The sequence below is a fragment of the Melanotaenia boesemani genome, chromosome 1 (genome assembly GCF_017639745.1).
Source record: "Melanotaenia boesemani isolate fMelBoe1 chromosome 1, fMelBoe1.pri, whole genome shotgun sequence".
NCBI lineage: Eukaryota > Metazoa > Chordata > Actinopteri > Atheriniformes > Melanotaeniidae > Melanotaenia > Melanotaenia boesemani.
In genome coordinates this window covers 3,889,107-3,897,087 of record NC_055682.1, presented here as the reverse complement: position 1 = coordinate 3,897,087, position 7,981 = coordinate 3,889,107, and the positions used below count along the sequence as shown (strand labels likewise).

The following is a 7,981-nucleotide window of genomic DNA, read 5'->3' as shown; positions in this document are numbered from 1 at the left end:
TCTGTGTGATGCAACATTTTTATAAAGTTATTTTTCTTGATCTATTTGGTTTCTTCTGTCTTTTAAAATATTGGAGAGTTAAACTTGATAACCTTGGTACTACCATGCAGATTTACTCACGCAGTCAGGCAACTTTGTGTATTAGATTTTTTCCATTCCAGATACGTAGGATTAAAGATTTTGTGATTTTGTAGCTTCATTGTGACCTGGAAGTTTTCATAAACATGCAAATGTGTAAATACAGTCTGTTCATGGTCCATCACAGACCCAACAAAGAGAGACAAACCGTCAGTCAGATTCACACTCGCCCCAAGCAGGAGTTCAGAGACTCAAATCAGCCTAACATGCATGTGTTTGAACTGCAGGAGGAAGCTGCGCAAGAACCCAGGCATACATGGGGAGAACATGCAAACTCCATACAGGTTGCCCCCAGAAACCCTCTTGATATTAATATTATAGAACTATTTTAAAAAAAAAAAAAAAAAAGTATGTACATTAATAAGTTATATTGGATTTTACTGAATGTGTTTGTGGTCTACTGGGACCACAGTGCTGGTTTCCAGTCTCATGTTGCAGATATCAAGGACCTGTAACAGCTCCTTCATGCTCTGGATGCAGCAGTCTGTCTCTGAAGGAGCTCTGCAGGGCTGTCAGTGTTTGTGAGGGGCGGTGGGGCGGTGGGGAGGGGGACTGTCCTTCAACATGGATGACAGCTTAACACCTCAATGGTGGATCCAAGAGGCATCCCAGTACAGAGCTGTTCTGTGCTGGGATGCCTCAGTACAGTCAAGCCAGCAACAGATGCCAGCTGACGTCAGATGGAGGGACGTCCATCACTGATCAATACATCAGATTTTACTGCTATCAGGTCTAAAAAGGCTGAAATTATGTGTCTGAAAATGAAGTTTAACCATCAGTCGTATACAGAATTACACACAATGACTGCAGCCCCTCCCCCCAGCTGTCACAAGGTCTATTTCAACCAATTAAATCAGGTGTAACACAGTTACCGCCAACTTCTGAGCCCACAATTATCATCTCAGTAAATCCAGAAAGCAAAGTTTGCTTCCTCAAGAAAACGAGATTAATTATCCCGTTTCCATGAGAAAACAGTGCTCATCTCAAGATGACAATTTTAAAAAGAATAATTGTCAATCACAATTTTTATATATGTATATATCAAATAGAAAATTTAATAAATAAAATAAAATAAAATATGTAAATGTGTATTGTATTTAACTCATTTTTCCCAAGAAATTTCCGGCAGTTTATTATGTTTTCTAAAAGGATAGTTCATTAAATGTAAACATCTTGATCATGTACTTGTACTTCTTTGTACTAAAACAAATAGAAAAATGTGGAGTTTTCATTATTTACAGCTTTAAAATGCTGTTATCTTTACCAGTCGACAAACTGGTAATTATGGTAATGTTTACTGCGATGATTCATGGTTTTAATGCTGCAGATGAGTCAGAAAACATTGTGTCATGGACCCTTTATCCACCATTTCCCCCTCAGAGGATTTCTGTCAGGCTCCAGGATGATGAGGGAAGGAAAACGCTGTAGTCAGGACAGAAGCTTCCACCTCTTACCAGCTGAGTGACATAACAGTTAATCCTGCAGCAGACTCCACGCACACACGAAGGCTTCATCTGCAAGTAAATAAACTTGTAACATCATTAAAGCTGCAAAAACACAATTCACTAAAAAATAAAGGAGTTTATTTTATAGATTTAATGTAAAACTTACTGAACTTTTAACGTGAAGGCTGTGGAGTGGACAGCAGATGTGAGATCAGCCACTGTGAGGTAGCAAACTTAGGCCTTATTGTTGTTAGAATAATCAATGATAACCAAGGAATCAAGTCATTATTTGTGCTTAGATAGAAATGCATGTGTAGAGTAGGTTAGAGAAAGCTGAAGCGAGGAAATGAATGAGAGAATCACTGCATCGTAAATTAGATGATTAGTTATTTGCGTCTTTGCATTTGATTTGATGATTAAATTGTATTAAATGAAATATCAGCAATTGTAAATGTATTTATGACAGTGCTGTTCCCTTATCCCCCTAAAAACAAACATTAAAAGAAATAAAAGAAAAGAAAGAAAAACAGAAAGAAAAAGCTAAAATAAAATTCTAGTTGCAGTTTGGATGAAAACAGTAATAAAACAAGATCCAGTTTAAAAATTCCAGCTTAAAAGACGGAGATGCAGAAATAAAAGCTATTGAAATGCAGCAGAGAACAGGAGGGTCTTTAACCTGGATCTAAATAAACCGAATGTTTCAGCTGATCTGCCAAACTGCTGGAATAAATAAAACCTGCTGGTAAAGAAAAGTTGTAATTTTTTCTCCCTTTTGAATGAAGCTCAGTTTAACATCTTTGTGTGGGATAACATTAACGTTGGTGTGTTCTTATTGGTTAGCTTAGTCCAACTTTAAACAGATCCTTGGAGCTTATTTTCCTAGCTTCTAAACTTTAAGTGCTGATTGGTAAAGCCTGGATGCTGTTAACCACTGTGACCAGTAATATAAATCTGAATCATTGAGCTCTTTTGTTCAGGTTGATTGCTGGAGGAAGGACACTAGGAGGTAGTGCAGGTATAGGCCAGTTGAGTACCAGTTGAGTACCCTCATTTCCAGCGTGAGCAGACCTTAGTCAGTCTTACTATGGTAATGAGCTGGCCCAGACCTCTGGGAAGGGGTTTTACTGGGAACTCTACCACGGTAGGTAGGAGTATGTTATCAGGTTAAGAAGCTTAGTCTGTTTCACAGTATACAGAACATTCCAGTTTGTTCCAAACTTCAGGTTAAATGAGGTTCTTGTGGATAATTCTGATCATCTCTCCATCGTGACTCTCCAGGTTCTCTGTCATTTAAAGTAAAGATGTGATGGGATTGAGAATTTTATTTATAGCTACACAGTAAGGTTTTGTGTGGATGGTCACCGCTAGGTCACTACTTACACAGTTAATTTTCTAAATATATGTTTTATTCTCTTGCATCTTTTCATCATGGATTACCAATGTATGATTTCTGCATGATGATGACCAGCATAACAGAGACATGTTTAACGTCACCAGCAGAGCATGTGGTGGAGTATCTACAGCTCCACGTTCACTTGGGACAGCAGACAGAAGTTACCTGCTGGCTACAAAGCATCTTTTCCCCTCTGATATTAATGTTTGATATTTATATATATATATATACTGAGCATGTTCACTAGAACATGTTGGGGATAATAATAATAATAATAATAATAATAATAATAATAATAATAATAATCTGTCATAGGACAAAAGAAATTAAGATGAGTAAAACAGGGCAGAAAGTTTACTAAATTATAGATACACTGTCTTATAGAGATAAGTTTTCAGTTTCGTTTTAAAGGGTTCAAAATAAAGCTATACAATGTGATATGACACAGTACAATACACTTTAATGATCCTATAGGAAAATTTGTCTTGGACTCAAGTCCTGTTACAGTAGCTGTCTTAACCATATCAATACACAACACAACAAGAAACCTCTGCAAACTACAACCATCCAGCCACACAGCAGAAAGCATCATTTTATTCTACAAGACCCATTTGGGATTAAAAAAAGAAAGAGAGAACAACATAAACAATAAAAACAGACTAAAACGTGAAGCTATTGCACGACCCTGCAGTTCCCTAAAAATTTAAAATTGAATATAAAGTGTGACAAATTCACTGTTAAAATAGTTAAATCTGCATTAAGGAACTTGATACCATCTACCAGAAGGTTTTAGCTCGCACTCAGGACAAATGATGTGTGATGATGAGTGAAAGGCATCAAGTAATGGGATCATACTGTTGTTTACACACTGATTTAAGAAGAGGTAAAACAACTGCATGCAAGTATTTCAACTTAAAAACCACATTGTCTAAGTTTTCAGGCTGCAGAAGCTCATGTTTTTCTTTACTTTTAGCAGCATTTCTACGATATGTGATCTAAAATGTGATTTTCTTTCCCGTTTCTTTGCAGCTTGACCCAACCTCCACCTGATATCGTTGCGTCATTCTGCCTCGATGCTGCTGCTAACTCTTTTTAAAGCTGAACAAACTCTTGGAAGGGATGAGGATGTTGTAACACCCCCACTTCTGCTGAAACATAAAAACTGGGGTGTTGTGCAGACAAACAGACTAACACGCCCTTCTGAAAGGTGGAAATGCTGAATCACCCCTCCTGCTAATTCCAGCACGTTCATCGTTATGCAAAGCCCTTCTGATCCATGAGTCATCATTTTATCCCTGAACAGACAAGCTGTTACACCACGTGTGTGTTGTTTATATGTCGTTTAATTAGCTTATAAATAACAATAACAGCCACACTAACCACGCTCAGTTCATGATTCATGATTTTTTAAGTGCATCTTGAATTTGTGCAGATTCCTTTTAAAGAGCATTCTTTACACTTAACTCCTAAAAGAAAAAGTAAAGCAGCAGATTAAATATTTCATCTTAAAATCTGAGATGTGTAAATCTTCATTCACAAAAATCTGTCCCATTTAGGATCCTAATGAGGATTACTCATAAGCTATGATCCCAAATCCGTCTCCTCTGGGAGGCGGCTGATCCATGCAGGTGTATAAAAACAGGTGTGGAGACGATGAGGCTGCAGGAAGACAAAGAGACTGTAAGAAGAAAGAAGACTCTTCTTTGTCTTGCAGCTGCTTTTCAACTTCGTTTTTGCAATAAGAGATTTTTCTGAAAACAAGTAAGTTCATTTTTAATGTTTGTTTTAATGAATAAGTTAGAATCACTACAAAGCCAACATGAAAACAAGTAGTTTTTAATTCCTTTTTTATTGATCTGTGTCATAACATTTAAAAACGGATTCATATTCATTTTGCTTCTGTATATACGTGACTGTGGTGCTTCATCATTCATTAGTCATTTTTGTGGCCTTCTTTTTATTATAGTGTTAATTTTTGCAGAGGTTTGTGTCTCACCTTTAAGAAAAGATGATCATTTTAACCAGTTAAAGTTGATTTTATCAGGTTTAGGCATATTTATTCATTTCTAATTAGGAAAAGACAGATTAAGAACAAATTCTCATATATAATTAGGGCCTGGCAGAAAGCAAGGCCTTTTCAGGGAGATGGGAAAGAGGCCATAAAATAAACATTACACTTTCATTTTAAAACAAAGAATAAGATAATAAATTTACCAGATTTTTACAAAGACAAAGACTAAAATATGTCCAGTAATGTGCAGCAGCTGCGTTTACTGTCTTGTTTCAGCACATGTAACATGCAAACACACTGAACTGTCCTTGTTTCATTCCCTGTGACCCAAAGTCTCTAAGATGGATGCAGCATCAGCAGCAGAAGGCACCAAGCCCGTTCCCACCGAGTTCAAACAGAAAGACAGCAGACAGTTCAAGAGCAAAGCTCCCAAACCGGGACAGAAACAGTGAGACGGTCTTTTCCTACACTTACCAAACGTGACATCAACCCAGTAGATCCTCAGCACAATATTTAACTTGCACCTCTTTCTCTTCACTGACAGTCATGACAACAACCAGGAGGAGTTTGATGGTGAGTAAGAGTCTTACTGTCAGTCTGAAAGTGCTTCATGTGGAAACGTGGCTCATGTTCGGTTTCTCTGCCTGCAGACTCTGCAGTGATCTGCCCCTGGGAGGAGTTTGGTGACGTAGAGCTGAACGATGTGGCTCAGTTTGGAACCGTCTAGACCTCACAGAGGATACTTCGATCTGAGGAAGAGGAGGGGTTCCATCATGCATGGGTGCAGCAGTCAGAGAGCTTTTCCTACAAACCGCCCCCATAACTAAAACCCAGCAGAGACAGAAACACTTTCAGTCAGAAATGTAAATTATAACTAATGAGACTGTAAATATTATAGTTTTATAAGAGTATCGTGACGTCTTCTGACATGATTTTCTGCCATTTTACTTTGTTCTGTTCATGTTACAAACAAAAATGTAAATTTATGAATCAGATCAGGCTTCTTTACATCCATTCTTCATTGACTCCAATTTCATCCTCTGTAATTCTATAAATCTGTAATTTCTACAAAAACAAAACTGTCTGTATATTAAAATTTGTATAAATTAATTTTCCTCAATCCGTCCGTGTTCATCTGGTCTTTCCAGTTTGAGTAGATTAAAGTTTTTTTTTTAGCTGAGATTTTACCTGAATTTGTTTTAACTGTTGATCCACATGTGGTGGTGTCCGATGTGAGAGTCTGGGCTACATTTAGCATCATGCATGCATTTGAAATTACTGCACTTTCAGGTCTTAAAAACATTACATGGCTTTGTTTTTCTTTGCTTCACTTAATTTAATTTTTAACAAGTTTTCAGTCAAAACAGTGAAATTTGGGGTTTGTTCAGGCTGATAAATAAAAGCCATCCAGTTTTCACATCGATTCAGTAATCACAAGTTTTTCTTTCAAGAACTAAATTAAATCAAATAAAATTAAATATAAAAAATTGCTTGCTAAGATATACATCTAATCAGCCAGTCACATGGCGGCAACTTAATGCATTTAGTCATGCAGATGAAAAAGAAGCAGTGAGGCTGCTAAGAAAAGACAAGACAAGACATTAGTTTAACAATTTATTTCTATCATGCAGAATATTGCTCGACTGAGGCTCAGAGGAGCGTATGCAACCACCGCATCAGTTCAAGTGAGCCAAGAGCAGAAGTTCCAGAATCTTTTAATACACACTGACCAACAAGGGTGAATTTTCTCTCTTTGTGTGCTCTTTTACTGGACAACTAAACGATCAATGAGACTAGAAAAGGTCAAGAACCACAACCATGAAGCAGACTTATAACAACAAAGAAAACAAAGGATGACAACATGGAAAACAATGAGAAAGATCTGCAGGTCAGACGATCAGCAAACCGAAACCAGATGCCGGCACCACAAAGTGGGGTTAACATACCTGGGATGTCTCTGTTACCTGGGCTAACTTACCCAGACACTTTCAATCCTAATGAATGATACTACGAAGCTGGTAATTAACTCAGTAATTCAGCCCAGGGTTTTCCATCTAGATCCCTGCGTGCTCACATGAAAAGGGCGGAGTTAGCAGCATCTGACCAATCGCAGACATGGAGAAACCCTACAGAGCGGCCTAGTTTACCATGTAGGACCAAACAATTATTCTTCAGAAAGACGAAGAATATAAGAGCATCATCCAGGCCAAAAGCATCACTGTTGCCACAGCAACAGCCAGGGAGGAATGCTGGCAGAAAATTCTGTTAATGCATAAATTTGTGAGATTATATGACGTTAATATACGACGTTATATTGGGATAATATAAACAGACAGGGATCCTCATTCCTGGTCCTAGACGGCCGGAGTCCTGCAGGTTTTAGGAGTTTCCCTGCTGTAACACACTGGACACAGACTGTGCAGAGCTTGACGTGATGGTTCGCCAACAGCTTGCTGTCAAGTTCTTCAAAAGCCTCTTAACTGCCCCTTAATTCGAGTCAGGTGTGTTGCAGCAAGGAAACATCTCAAGCCTGATGTGCAGATCGATACTAGAGTAGTGTCTGATAAGGATTATCAGATAATATTCTAGACTGAAACAGAACTTCATTCAAGTTTATGTCATGGTTGCAGAGCTGCAATCAGGATGATCTCCTACACCTGCCCTGATTATGATTCCCCTCACCTGCTCCCTGCCCTACTTATACTGAAGTTATACACTTATATACTTCTGAAGTTCATTTCAGGAGTCCTCACTCACAGACCTGGGATTGCCTGACTCCTCCAGCTAACCACAACTGGTTTCACTCCCTCCATCCCCTGGCCCTAAATGAACCTTATTCTGTTCAAACCATCTGTTCTACGTGTGGCTGAATTTCCGGGTTTTCAGGAGCAAACCTGACCGTTTACTAGTGAAAACCTGAAAGTGTCGATGGAAACAGAAGAGTCACATCATTTTAAATGCTGCAGATTTTTACTTGCATGCTAACGATGATGA

The 7,981-nt window shown here is 38.2% G+C and overlaps 1 long non-coding RNA gene across 1 annotated transcript; it reads left to right on the top strand.

Moving 5' to 3' along the window:
* Window positions 1-5,326: 5,326 nt before the first annotated feature.
* On the top strand, window positions 5,327-6,056 carry LOC121643821. Its single transcript, XR_006011174.1, has 3 exons — window positions 5,327-5,435; window positions 5,532-5,560; window positions 5,638-6,056. It is a non-coding gene; the product is annotated as an uncharacterized LOC121643821 (long non-coding RNA).
* The last annotated feature ends 1,925 nt before the right edge of the window (window positions 6,057-7,981 follow it).